Source organism: Aulostomus chinensis, chromosome 15 (genome assembly GCF_037954235.1).
Source record: "Aulostomus chinensis isolate RoL2024-O1b breed Wild chromosome 15, RoL_Achi_v1.0, whole genome shotgun sequence".
NCBI lineage: Eukaryota > Metazoa > Chordata > Actinopteri > Syngnathiformes > Aulostomidae > Aulostomus > Aulostomus chinensis.
The window spans coordinates 14502638-14517325 of NC_141334.1; positions in this window are offsets into that span (position 1 = coordinate 14502638).

A 14688-nucleotide genomic window follows, 5' to 3' on the forward strand; every position below is an offset into this window, starting at 1 on the left:
GTGTGTGTGTGTGTGTGTATGAAGGAATTAGACCGCAAGAAAATGTGTTGAGGAGGAGAGTGTGAATTACATATGCATCAGAGAAATAAGAAAACATCAAGCACGGCGAGAGCGAGTTAAAGTCAGTTGAAACACACACACCAAAAAAAGAGAGAAAGAAACAAGAGAATAAAACCAGATGGAATAATCAGATTGAAAATGCATGAAGGTTGTTCTGCTTGTTGTAGCACTCTGCAGCTGTTGCCTTAGCAATGGTGCAATTGTTGCCATGGCAATAGGAAGGGTTGTTGTTGTCATATGGTCAAGATTTTAGAGCTGAGGGACTGAGTAAGGAAGTCTGCTTCGAATTTACACCTGTGCGTGCGTGTGTGTGTGTGCGTGCGTGCGTGTGTGTGTGTCTGTGTGCGTGCGCGCACATTGGAGTATCAAGAGAACTTATTTCAACATTATTGCCCTATTATTTCCACTGATTTAGAAAGTAACAATGTATGTTAAATAATTATTAATTTTTTCTGCATTACCAACTATTGAGTTGATATTAAACGGCGTGAACATGTATGCACTCACGTCAGTTGTAGCACTCTGCCTTTAAGACAGTGGACCGTACCACTTGGCATTGTATAAGGGGGAATGCTTGCTCCACTGTCTTTGCATCATCAGTTCTATAATTGTACGAACCCACCCCACACCCCACCTCATCCCTACTTGCAGTTCCCCACAATGCCAGAGCAATGGTGCAGCAATAAAGCAATTCTAAATGATGAACACACATTTATTCCCCAGGGCTGAAGAGTAGGGCCTTTGATTGAAATGTACAGCACAGCACTACAAACACAGACACTTCCATCTACAGATGGCCGCATTCTACAGATGGCCGGTGTTATAAATACACTCACGCTTCCACAAATGTCAAGCTCTCTGTAATTACATGCAGAGAGGAGGCTACCTTAATTACTCTCTTACACCTGGTAGTTAATGCAAAGATGAGTTATTCTGTTTGGTTTTTTTTTCCACAGTTTGAACATCTACTTTTTTCCCCTCATATGGAAGTTATTAACTTGTTAGAAAAGCAGCCTAATGTGACTGTAGTTTCCTGAGATGTCCAGCAGAGATCCCAGCAGATAAAGCAATGTTTCACCATCATATAACATTTAATAACTCCCACTAGCCTCTGATGCCTTCCGACAACTCTATTTATTATACATAGAAAGAGGAGATGAGTGCAAGCATGAATTGGTTATTTTCTGAGGGAAGATTGATCTTTTAAGAGAGTACTTTTGTCTTATCTCAATTATAAATAGTGAGAGAAAGAAATAGTGAGCTCAACAGATCCAGATGATGTTTAGTTCTTGTTGTTTAAAATGTGAATGTTTTAAACTGTCAAACACATAAACGTAATAAGCAATTAAACATTTATTTCCTTATATATGTGTCACATATTCCTATTCACAGGTTGTCTTTATAGCCTGTGCCCATGTAATACATGTACATATTTGAATTTTATGACAGTGGCAACTGTGAACTTTGACCTGGTTGTTTACATCAAGTGGTGAAATTGCTGTAATAATGTCGTGTGTGTGTGTGTGTGTGGGGGGGGGGGGGGGGGTATGACTTAAGTCAATTTCAAGGGACACAAACCAGACCTACAGCCGGTTGCTTAGGAACATCACGTGGATTGGGGACAAAAGTCGTGTCCTCATTTCAACGTACTAACTAAAGCATCCATGTTCCCTTGATGTCACACAAGCTAGAATGCCAGATAATGTGTAATAACTCATATAAACACAGGGAACCTGAAAAAAATAAGATAAGATAAGATAAGATAAACCTAAATCAGGGGTACATCAGGACATATTTGAAGGTATAGTTTTAAAATGGGAGAGTAATAAACCGAGGGTTTGCTGTGAGGTGCTGATTCCTGGATACAGAGTTGTCGCAGACATATAATTCAAGGTAAGACAATATATTTATTAACCCAGTATAGTAAGCATGAAAGGTGCCTAATATCAAAGTTGCATTTCAACTGACATGATAAGAATTTGCTAGATTCCTTACATACAGTAGGGGTATGTACTATTGTCAGGATTCTTCCATGCTTCTGTTTTTTTGCATACTGCCATTTTCAAATCCCAAGCTAGCTACGAGCTAGCCCCCAGCTGGCTACGAGCTAGCCCCCAGCTAGCCACCAGCTAGTTACGACACATATGAACATAAACAAGTTTCCTTAAAAGAACCTCGAAATTATTTTATCGGGGCACCATTGCTCTTTTCTCAACTAAGCACAACCCACGAAGATTGTGATTGGCTTACTGAGTAAATATGGTGGATCGGTAAAATAGATACTGATGTTTTGGTGGGTCTCCAGGTAGTGAAAGTAAGATATGTGACTTGATGTGTGTGTGTGTGTGTGTGTGTGTGTGTGTGTGTGTATGTGTGTGTGTGTGTGTTGCAACAAGCTGTTGTCTTTTACCCTGCATTTATTGTTTATTGTTGCAAATCCCTTTACATGATGACTAATTTCAAAACGTAAGTGACTTACAATGACAGAGTTATAATACATCAGTTGTTGATGAATTTTTCTAACGATCAAATATTCTATTATTCTATCAACCGACCACGGCTGCATCAAAAGAAAGCTAAATCAATGAATTGAGCCAGTGCTTCACGCTGAATGTATCTCCTGCGCGAGGGACTTGACTGTATACCAGCAGAAATTGGGTTACAGCATCACCTGTGAGTGGATACAATGTAATTATTTCCACTCATCACTTCTGTTGTGATGTGAGGGTTCTGTTTTGATGTCATTGTTCTCTTGTACAGCAACACTTTACTTCCTCTGACAGTTTAGACAGGCTTCCTCTGGTGAAATGTGCCTCAAATGAAGCTAAATTTAATCCGATCACTGAGCAAATATATGAAGGTGAAAACATTTCTGTGTTTTTTCCAGAGATGGATTCAAGAACATGTTACATGTGTGTAAATATTTTAGTGGGGAACTGGAGGATGATTATGTGACTGCATTAGTTATTAATGTAAGTGTGTGCCTGTGTGTGTTAATCTATATGACAGCTGTTTTTGAACATTTAAGTGTATGTGGCTTTGCATAAGAAATGGATTGTTAGAGATATGGGCTGTACACACAGCACACATTTTCTATCAGAAAATGATCCTAATATGGTTGACCTGCATACAAGATTATATAATTCTGCTCTCCAGTGAGCGAGGGGCTTTGAGCTAACATTTCCTTTGCCAAAACTTGACCACTCTCAAAGTTACAATGGTGTACAGTGAAAGCTTTCCCTGGCACAGCACTGATTTATAGGAAATAATTAAGAATAATTATTGAAATGCCTCAGCCTTCCATCGCCCCTACAACACCCACACAGTCACATACTTTGATACACGTGCACACACTGTTAAAAATATATCATGCAAGAAGAAGCAAAGAGAAAAACCTCCCCCAGTGGACGAGCTTGAATACTGAGAGAATTTTCGTTGATGTATATTCACAAACCGTCATTATAATAATCCTTGCTAAGACTTGAAGAGGACTCACCCATAAATATGCTCTCTCCATCCTCCTGTGCCGTTTTGCTTAAAGATTATAGTCTTTTGGCTCTATGGTATGCCTCTGACCCAAAAGTAGGCCAAGGACAAGAGCTGGTCATCTAAACAGGCTAAACCTGAGCAGAAGATGCAAATCATGGGGCTGCTCACAGAAAAGTGCCAAATTTAGACCTAGCAGGGGCCAATGGCCCAATATTCTCTAGAACTGACTTATTTAAATCACCATGTATTATTCACAACATTGCTGAAATAACTTTTCAATTAATCAGGATATAACACATAGTCACATACATATGCTTCACGCAGAAGTGTTGTCAAAATTCTTACATGTCATATTAAGAAAAACATTTCTTGTCCAAAAATATTCAGCTGGCTAAAAAACAGCCAGTCTCAGAGTTGTCAAGGACAGTGACACCCACAGGTGTCTGCACACTTGCACAAGGGAGCGTCACTTTTTTTTGGGGGGGGGGGGGGGGTGATTCGGGGCATCACTTTGATTGCAGCTCACTGGTTCTGCCTGCAGTAATGCAGCATAGATGTCACTGCAGCTTCCCTGAGGTAAACTATCCTTAGAGCAGGTGAAGTGCGCCACTGTATGTACCATGTGTGAGTTTCCCAAACAGGCTGCAGGCTGGATTCTGGGCTTTATGCGTGTCCCGAGGCAGATGTTCACCGATTTGGCAGATGTAACAAAATCTGTCACCAGATTGCTTCAGGATAGTCTGTGTGTCCGCATGGAAGCAGGCTTAAGAGTTCATTAGATGCTAATAGCTGCGAAGCTGAACACCTGCCAAGCTTTGACAGAGGTGAGAATAGGAGACTAAGTATATAATCAGCCAGTCACAAGAAACATACTGTATATCCGGTGTTTCTTTCTGCTCATACTATAAAACACGTCTTTCCTTAACACATGCAACACAATAAATCATGTGAGTCTGAGGTCTATAGTTGTAGATCATTAACCTGGCGGATGCACAGGATAAGGCACAAGATGGTGAGTATCAGTATGATGCACGATCAGAAATGGGAGTTACATGACTTTGATCATCAATAAAGACCTTAAGCCATTTAGTCTCAATGCACTTTGTGAAAGTTGCAACCAGGAAACCTGCCACCATGTGTTGTCACCGTACATAATCACAAGGGAAAAGTCAGGTAGATAAGAATTACTCAACTTTATAAAACTAATCTTGCTGGGATTGAATCTAATGATGAAACCCCCTGGAAACCCTGAAATTAGGAGGGACCTCAGAAGAAAAGATAATGCTAAGCCCCACCAGAGGAGGAGTAGTAATTGGATGAAAGGGCTTTCCAAAAGTACTTCATTGTATGTGTTCATGAATACTTGTACCTGAGTGAATACGTAGAGGTCATTTTGAGAGCCAACACAATATGACATGATTAGATCCTGATCCGGATCCATTCTAAAATGGAATTGATTGTTCCTCAAGCTCAGTCCTATCATCTTACGACGTTTCATCAAAATCAATCCGCTATATTTTGAGTTATTCTGCTCACAGACACACAGACAAACCAAAGCCAGGGATCACATGACTTCCTTGGCAGAGGTAATCAATTATCGCACTGAACTCTTTCAGTTATACTAGTGTTTTGAAGTATCTTCTTTACCACTGCAGAAACTATTTTTGAGTAGGTATATATCAATACTCACTGGCCCATGTGAAAGGTTTTTCTACAACATAAAATGGTGAGCCAGCCTGCTGCGGCCTCGGATACCTGACCGGAGCGACAGTGACCACATAGTCCAACCTTTTTCCAAACTGTTCCAAAGCTTATTGGCTTCAGATTTCCCCACCCAGGCCTCAGACAGAACATATCAATTCTGTAACCAGTACGCAGTAAAAAGAACTCAATGTGATTCTAAGCTTGCATGCTTTGATGTGTGATAAATGCTTTGCTCGAAAGTGTGTGGAATCGTTCTTATAATATCAGAGATGTGGTGATAATTCGGATACTTTTGACAGTATTACTATTGGTGTACACATTTTGGACTCTGCTCGATTGTTTGGACAAAGTTTCTGTGAGGCCAAAAGGGGACAACATTTTAAGATATGAAAATATGTTGAGGGGACTTGCTAGGGGGCTAAAACAATCTGAGTGGGGGCCAAATCCAGAGGGCAGAAATGTGCTGTCGTAACAGAAATGATAAGCCACAGCAACAGAGGGAGAGGGACAGACTGATTCATCTGAAGCCACTTCCATAGAACTCCACCTCCACTGTGATGATGCTTTAGCTTGTTTACGCAGAACCAAACAACACCTATGTAATGCCGACACAGTGTGTGAATTTTTATAGCATCCTGATGTTCTGTAACAGACAGACAATGTGTCAACTCCACGGCGACAGTGTTCTGAATGAACTGTTCCGCCATTGTGGCAGTTGCTTTCACACAGCCTTGGATTCGGTACTGTTACTTCCTCCGCCGGCTGATTGTAGGTGCAGTAAACTGTTCCCCCACTTCTTCTCTGTGCACTGTTATACAAATGGTTGGGCGTAACAGCGGTGTAATATTTCGGCCTTGAAAGCGCTGTGTAAATGGGAATGGACGTAATTGTAGTCTCTAGGAAAGGTAGGTGGGAGACTGCAAAAAAAGGGTGATATTATCACATCAAATTAGAAGACGGCTGCAAAAGACTGACAAAGGACTTTGATTCAAGAAGAAAACATGTTTCATGTTCTTATCAGAGCCAGAACATTAGATTAGGTGGCATAACAGCGGGTCAGAAGCGAGTTCTGCAAGAAAGGGTGGAGGAGCACATGTCAGAAAATTGGAAAGAAAAAAGGCTGAAGAAGGGGCAAGTGCCCTGTACCTGCCGGGGCCTGTGTGGTGCTGAGGCTATCTGCTGGGTAGGAGACTTTACCTCCTTTCTATGCTGCTAACCTCTGTGCACTAATTTGCGCTGATTCATTTAGAAAAAGCAGCGGCCAGTGAGAAACCTAAACACTTGGCCGCCACACCAATGGCACATCTTGATTACTCGGCTACCAGCGTGCAACATGGCGAGACAAACCACGTAAATATCACACCTATCCCTCTTGGAGAGGGTAAAAAAACGGTAAGTTCTCAAGCATAAACGCCACTGGGGGCGATACTTTTACCTTTCATAGCCAGTTATGCGCAAGTATTGCAGATGATAAAGCTAAACATGTGGGAATGGTACTAATTGTTGGCTAGCTTTCCAAATATTTTTTCGGCAAGACAGACGCTTGTGACTAAATCGTGAGAGAGTAAGTCTCTATTGTGGCAAATAATCACCCCCCAGCTTTGGAGTCAATAGATGTTGATGAAAAGAAAATATTATGGACAAATGTGTGGTGAATGCCTTAGAACAGCCTCTGTCTCAGAGTCTACATGTAGCGTGGGAGCTGCTAACATCGCCTAACATCCTTCAGCTGGTATGCTATGATGACGCGCATGTTCCCAATCACCTAATTCTTTTTTCTTTTCTTTTTTTTGCTGGATTTCTAAAACTCCATATCCTCTATGATCATCCTGTCAAACTGGTTAGACTTCAAAAGAACAAGTCCTCATTCTCATGGCCATCATGCCTCTGCTGCCAGGTGGGCAGCATGAGCCTCGTCTTCTCTCTCATTTGCTTTTCTGCAGTCCACCATTTGAGTCCGTTTCAGGCAGCATGCTATACAAGAGAAAATACTCCATAATATTCTCTTACACAGATGAACTGAGAAGTCTTTTTGGTCATCTAAAATGCAGTTCTGCTGTCAGCCGGCCATGTGATATCACCAGGCGGAGAGAAAATGAAACTCAAACCCTCCCTGTAGAGCTTGACATGTTAGTAGATGGTGGAAGTAACCCAGGCTGCTCCACAGCATGCTGGCCAAGAGTTGTGGGCTTTACACACAAGTCGAGACCATGACTAATATGTGGTAATAAGTCTGAAAATCACCAAAAGGATCATATTTATCATGATTATGTCTGGAGGTCAAATAAAAATATAAAACAGGCATAAAAACAGAGAGGCAGCACGGCAGACAGAGAGCACATTGTAACCACCTCGCAAAAAAATTGAAAAAAACAACGATCCGAAAACCTTACTTCAACTTGTCCGTGCATACATGCTGTCTGCCTGGCTGACGGTCTGGCAAAATGGCTTTTGGCACACTGATAAAAGGCACATGGTGAACAAGGTGCTTTGCTGATTAACACTAGCCTGCTAGCTTGCAGTAACCTTTCCTTACTGATTATTCCCACCTACACACAGCATGCTAATTAATAAGCAGCTGGGGGATTCCAAGGTTGCCAATACATTCACTTGTCCACTGCAGAATGTCATGACACAGGATAGATAGATAGATAGATAGATAGATAGATAGATAGATAGATAGATAGATAGATAGATAGATAGATAGATAGATAGATAGACAGATAGATAGATAGATGGATGGATAGATACGCAAGCCTTTTACATGTCAGCTGGAAGGCAGCCGCCTCCTCTCAGTCTGCCAGCAGTGGGCTAACAATCGTCACCCAGCCAACCACACACCATGTGGCAGAGTGCCGTGCTCATCTTCTCAGCCAAAGATAGAAAGTCTCACTCCCCCCACGTTGTTAAAGACTTGCAAGTTTTGCCCTATATTACTGCAAATTATTATTATTATAATTTTTAATTCATGTCCAAAATCTACTTATTTACTCGTTTTTAATCAAAGTCTTTTATGACATTCGAGACAGGTTTCACCTCCCATGAAGAGATTTTTTCTTTTTTTAGTATTCTTCCATTCATTTAAGGAGTTCATACATATTTAGCACACCATATTATATATTAAAATCAGATTCAACTATTCAGTCTTCTGCTGCCCCAACCGGATAAAAAGAATGAATCACATACCACATTTTTTTTAACCGCTATTTTCATTTATTCATGTCAAATGTGTGATTAAGTTTTCCTATCCAATAATAACATAATTCAGTTTGCATTTAAACAGGAGCTTTCAAGGGACTTTCCAGATGCTTAACAGTGCTGTGGTTGATTTTTTTTTTTTTTTTTAAAAAGGAAAGAAAAAAATTTTCCCTTTCATTACATGGAGTTGACTGCCATCTCCTGGTGACTGCTTGTACTACAAGAAGCTTTCCTGAATGTGACTCAACTGAAATAACCCTGTTACACATCACCGCCATAAATGTGATGTGGCATCAGATTACAGTAAATTTGAATATCAAAGAGGAATTTGCAACATGGCACCTTGTTGGCATGTGAGTGTCGAGGCTAACATGAATAAACGTTTTGTATGAAGAATTGTTTATTTTGGGAAGTTTGAAGGGTGTTGTGCTTATTTCAGTAATGTCACGAGTCCTAACAAGTTGAAACCAATTGTTAAAACAAACCCAACTGGCTTCAGCGACAGTAAGAGTCTGTTCGTGTGTTATCTCTCTTTGCTTGTTCAACACTTGCCCTGTTTAACCAGTGTAACAGATGCCAGAGGAACTCATCCGCAGGCTATAAGGTGCCATTTCAGGCACGACTGCCAAGGATCAGGGCGTGGACTTTAACAACAGAGAATCCACCTCAAAGAAAAGCATGTACAGCCACAAAACAAGAAGGTACTTTACTTGAGCTACAATAACTAATAAAAGGTCATAAAGATGCACTGATGTGAGGAATTCTGGGTTTGAGCACCGGCTCAGATACAGGATCTTTCTGTGTGGAGTCTCCATGTTCTCCCTGTTCCTGTGTGGGTTCTCTCTGGTACTCCAGCTTCCTCCACAGTCCAAAGACATCAAGAGGGGACGAGGCTGATTGATACTCTAAATTGACCGTAGGTGTGACTGTGAGGGTGAATGGTTGTCTGTCTCTATGTGTTGGTCCTGTGATGGACTGGTGACTCATCCAGGGTGAACCCTGCCTCTCACCTGAAGACTGCTGGAATAGACTCCCCCCCCCCCCCCCCCCCCATAACCCTTAACAGGAGAAGCTGGATGGATGGGTGGATGGATGATGTGAGGACGCTTACTGTACGCAAAAACCCTTTTTTCTTTCTTTTTTTTCTTTCTTTTTTTTCTTTATTGCACGACCCTCTTCTTCAGCCCAAATGAATCAACTGCATGCACGTGTTGTGGTGCAGGACTGGTCACTGCAGAAACAAAATCTAGAGCCTTTGACTGTGACAGTGCAAAGCAGAGCAGAACTGTCAGTCACGGCTGATGCAATTGTCAGCTTCAATTACCTCCACACATACGGACACAAACACACTCAATACATATTATGAAGAAAAATAATGTCATCTATATTTTGCAAGAAACAAAAAAAATCTTATTCCTCAATAAAGTTGAAGTGCTAGCGTCAATGTCATATTGGCTACACTGTTGCTAGATCCACGGTTGCTTAACAACCATCCATCCGTTTATTTAGTTATTTTCTTCCGTTTATCCTGTTGGGGCCGCGGGGGGGTCTGAAGCCTATCCCAGCAGCCTTCAGGTGAGAGGCGGGGTTCACCCTGGACAGGTCACCAGTCCATCTCAGGGCCAACACATAGAGACAGACAACCATTCACACTCACAGTCACACCTACGGTCAATTTAGAGTATCAATCAGCCTCGTCCCCTCTTGATGTCTTTGGACTGTGGGAGGAAGCTGGAGTACCAGAGAGAACCCACACAGGAACAGGGAGAACATGGAGACTCCACACAGGAAGAGCTGGGGCTCGAGCCGGGGCCTCAAACCCGGAACCCTCTTGCCGTGAGGTGACAGCGCTGACCACTGCACCACCGTGCCGCCCGGTTGCTGTAAAACAGTTTATAAATCTTTTTGAACGTCACACAACCCCTATGAAATGATTCACTTCATTACCAGAATTAAATTCATTTATTTATCTCTTATTTTTGAATTATTGATCCACATTTAAGTTAGCAGAGGGCTAACCTCATGTAGCCACGTGAGACTGGTGAGCTGTCTGCCTCCTGGCTGCTCGGGAACGTTGCCAGGTACACAAACTCCCTATACTATGAAAAGCAGAAAGATTTACCTGGCGGCGATGAGCTGAATGAGCATTGTGAAAACTTGTTTGGTGATGGCTTGACATTTTGCGAGTTGAACTGCACACTGTACCGTAAACATGAAGCACAGTTTGGGCACTGAAAGATTCGAGATTCCCCCCCATCGCAGTTGTGTATGCTGAGTACAAGAGCAGGATTGGCTAGTTGTGACGTCACAAATCGTGCTCCCAGACCCGCCTCATATATTGCGAATTTCGATGAGCACAGAGAAAGTATATTTACTTTTGTGAATGTGTGTGAAAACAGTTTGAAGGTATCAAAGTCTTCACTTGCGTTATTCTACACAGTGAAGCTTAATAATTCAAATCTAGGGCCAAGAAGGCAAACACATTTTTGACTGGAGGGGGACTTCGACTAACAAATACACATAAACCCATGAGTGTGTTTGTCTTGTTTTACATATTATTCACATTGTAACACACTGACAACCTGGGACTTGTCTGATGTGTTGCGGTAGATTACATAAGAAGTCTTTTCATTTGGGATCGCGAGATAACAGGGGATGTAATTAATCCAGTACAAGTACGTGAATACGACACAGAAATTTAGTATTGAAAAAATGACAGGCCTTAATAATTGTAGCATATTTAAGGTAAAAAGAGAGAATAGCAACTGTTCCTCTTCGCCATTACTGTGTTTAGAAAACATCAGTCAACCCTGATTCAGATCGTAAAATTTGTCTAACATTACACTGTAAGTAAAATAAAAATGTCAAAACGGCCCCTCCTGTTTGTGTTTGTCACACGGAGAATATTGCAGCAACAAGGAATGAAATTGAAAGGATTTGACCAATCGTGACCAGACACCGAAGTATTTCAAGACTGCTGGGAGGTTGCCTGTGACGACCTGTCAAAGTACTGTATTAAATATATTCTTGTACATGTATCTCATGTATTTGTGGTATCTGACCGTCCTGGGTCAAGTATGGGTTGGGATGTAAGGAAGCCGTTGTTGCAGCTGACTTTTATCATATATGGTCAGCGGGGCCTCTTTCTGAGGGACATATTGATGACATGTTTAAGTGAAGGTACCATGAGGGGATGGTACAATGGCACAGAGTCAGGCCTCTTCAGCATAGCAGCCAGAGGTTCAAATCTGACGCAAGAATCTCTCAACGGATGATCTAGAGCAGTGACACTGTGCTTTCTGCAATAAACCCTTTTATATGCAACTAAGACTGTGTCAGCGGCAGTTTCTTCATCATCTTCACATCGTCATCATCTAAGAGACATCATATTCCTGGGGGGTCCACCAGCTAAGGACCACACACCTGTCCCTCAGTGTCAGCCAGCACCAGCACTATAAACTTGACTTATCCCGCCAGGCTGACAGACATCTGTAATCTCCTGGCAGATGATCCGGTTGATGACTAATGCCAGCTGAGCTGTCCTTATATGCACTCCCTGTTGCTGTCAAAGTCTATGCTGGACTCAATTTGTGTGCAAAAGTGGATTTGGGCATAAATGCACTTAAGATCATGCACTATAGATTGTTTAAATGGAAGCTTTTGTCTCAAAGCCTGCACTGGTTGACAGCAGGATAAATGGAGGGATGTCTAAGTCCGGGCTTTGGATTGCTCTAACGCTCCTCCTCACGCTCAACGCCACCTGCTACAGCTGCGACTGCCAGCCAGTCACCTGTATGGTCATTCAAGGACTTGGCCGGACTTCTGAGAGAGCAGCCATGGAAGGATGAATGCTCATGCCTCCTAGGGAGAAGCAAAATTGCTCAGATACTTTTTCCTTCCATCCTTTGGAATTTGTTCTCTTGAAGAGCAGCCGTGTCCAGCTGATGAGCCTCCCAAGGTCTTCCAAGGAGCCAACTGCAGCCCTGCATGGGGGCACGTTTCATCATCAGGTCATTAATGAAAGCCAGAGGGCTAACTGATGTTCCACTTGCTGATGTGATCTACATATTGTTGGAAGAGAAGCAGATGATGACTCAAACGGCCTCTCCTGTGACAATGCCACCTGCATGATCCTCAATTCATCATTTATGATTGTTGCAGTTCAGACTTTCTAGTCTCGCAGGAGCCGCTGGTTCTCATGAATACCAATGAATGAAAGTGAAACACTTTTATAGCACAAAGCAGGAGGCCATTTTGTGTCAGGTAAATAAAAGTAAAGGGGATGTGGTCCGCCTGCGGGCAAGTTAAGGCTCTCTGTGTAAAAACAGCGTGGTTAAAATCATCTACTCACAATTCTGAAACATGATTTTGTGGCAGCAGAGGTGAGATGAAGTATGACTCATGAGTCAGATAAGAGACCAGTGGAACATTATTCGTACATCTCTGCTAGCAGGCTGACACACACAGGGACCCTCGTGAGCTGAAAGACAAGTGAAGAAGTCTATTAATCATTTATATCACTCGGTCTTAAAAGCTAGGGACAAGAGCAAGAGCAGCGTTTTTGGTTAAAGTCGCATCCCCGCCTGAGATTAGTGGATTCACTGCAAGTCGTTTTTTTTACAGAAGCAGTCATTCTCTGAGTACATATACATGTGTGAGTTGCAACATTCAAAACATTGCTTTTGTATGGAAAACTATATTTGGTTACTGGAACAGTGTCCTGTATGAGATATCACTTTAGCGTTATGCAAACATGCAATTTATTATACAGCACTCCAACTGTGTGTATTGCAAACACACTCCTCGCTCTACTCGTTCTGTTGAAAGATCTGCAATTGAAATACAGTATAATGTGGGGAGGGGAAATCAAACAAAGTGTTAAACCTGATGAACGAGCTACTGGTTTTGCAGAGTCTTCTTTTTGTTTGGTTGCATGACTCATGGAACAATAAATGCCATTCTATAAAAAAACAAAAAACAAAACACACACACACACAAAAACCCAACAAGAGCTACACTGTCACTGTTGATGTCACTTCACACATACAACACGACCTGATAAAAATTTAGTTTTACTGTTTGTGCAGATTAACAACACCAGGAACAAAGAGGAGTTCCATCCCAAATGAAAAAAACAAAACAAAACAAAAAAAAAGTATTTGGCAGCGGTGTGAAGAGGCCTAGTTTCTGTCACGTCTGCCTCGTCTGTGATCATTTCTTGTGAGATGCAGTGAAACATGTAATACTAATGTTGTCACTGTGCACAGAAGCAAAAAGTTATTTTAGGCCCAATAAATGACAAATTAAGACCAAAGAGCACAAAAAAAACCCACTCTAAAGAGAAAGGAGAACAGGAAACAAAGTAAAGTTATTGTCTGCACTTGTCATCTGCTCGCAGTGAGTTTTGAAGATGTGAAGGAAGAGGCTTTCTGCATTGCAAACTTACTGTGCATTACAAAATGTTGCAAGGTTTTGGGTAGCTTGTTTGCTATTTTCATTTTAAAGACAATTCATTTTGTGTCTCAAATAAATAAATGAATAACTACAACGACAACAAGAAGATGTTTTGCTGTTGTTGCTTTCTAGCTGACAAGAGGTGAAACATGAAGTAGGAGGAAGTAGGATGATAGTTGTAGCTCCAAGCTGATTTCCTGGCTGCCACAGCACATGCAACACAATGTGAGCTCAGATACAAGGAGCCCCAGGAGGAAAGTAGTGCGTATATTTTCTTAACTCATCAGGTCAGACGTACATGTTGCGCCCATAACTTCCTTTGCATATTTGCCATCCTCTTCAGAGCCCGACGAGAGGATGGATACCCTTCTCTCTCCTCTGCTTTCATAAAGGAGCTGAGACCTGCAGTCACTGGATAGTTAGCTTAACACAATGGCTGGTAGTGTATGGGAAATGTTAGCATACCTCTGTAAATAGAACAGGTTCAGGATCTTGACCTCTCCAGAAGTAATCCTCCTCATTAGCTGACTATGATTAGCTGTACTTCAAATCACTGCACCCAGTCAGCTAAGTAAGTCTGACTATGTGTTTGATGCCTCATCATTTTAAATTGTTGTTTGATATGTGCAGTTGTGATGAAGACGTGTGTTTGAGGACGTTGGATACAAGTCACTGTGCTAAGCTAAGTAGCGGACATTCCAATTCTCTGGCTCAGAGGAGGATAGCCAATAAGCATTTTTCCCAAAAAGATGGCGTATTCTTTCAAGAATGGTTTGACAACGA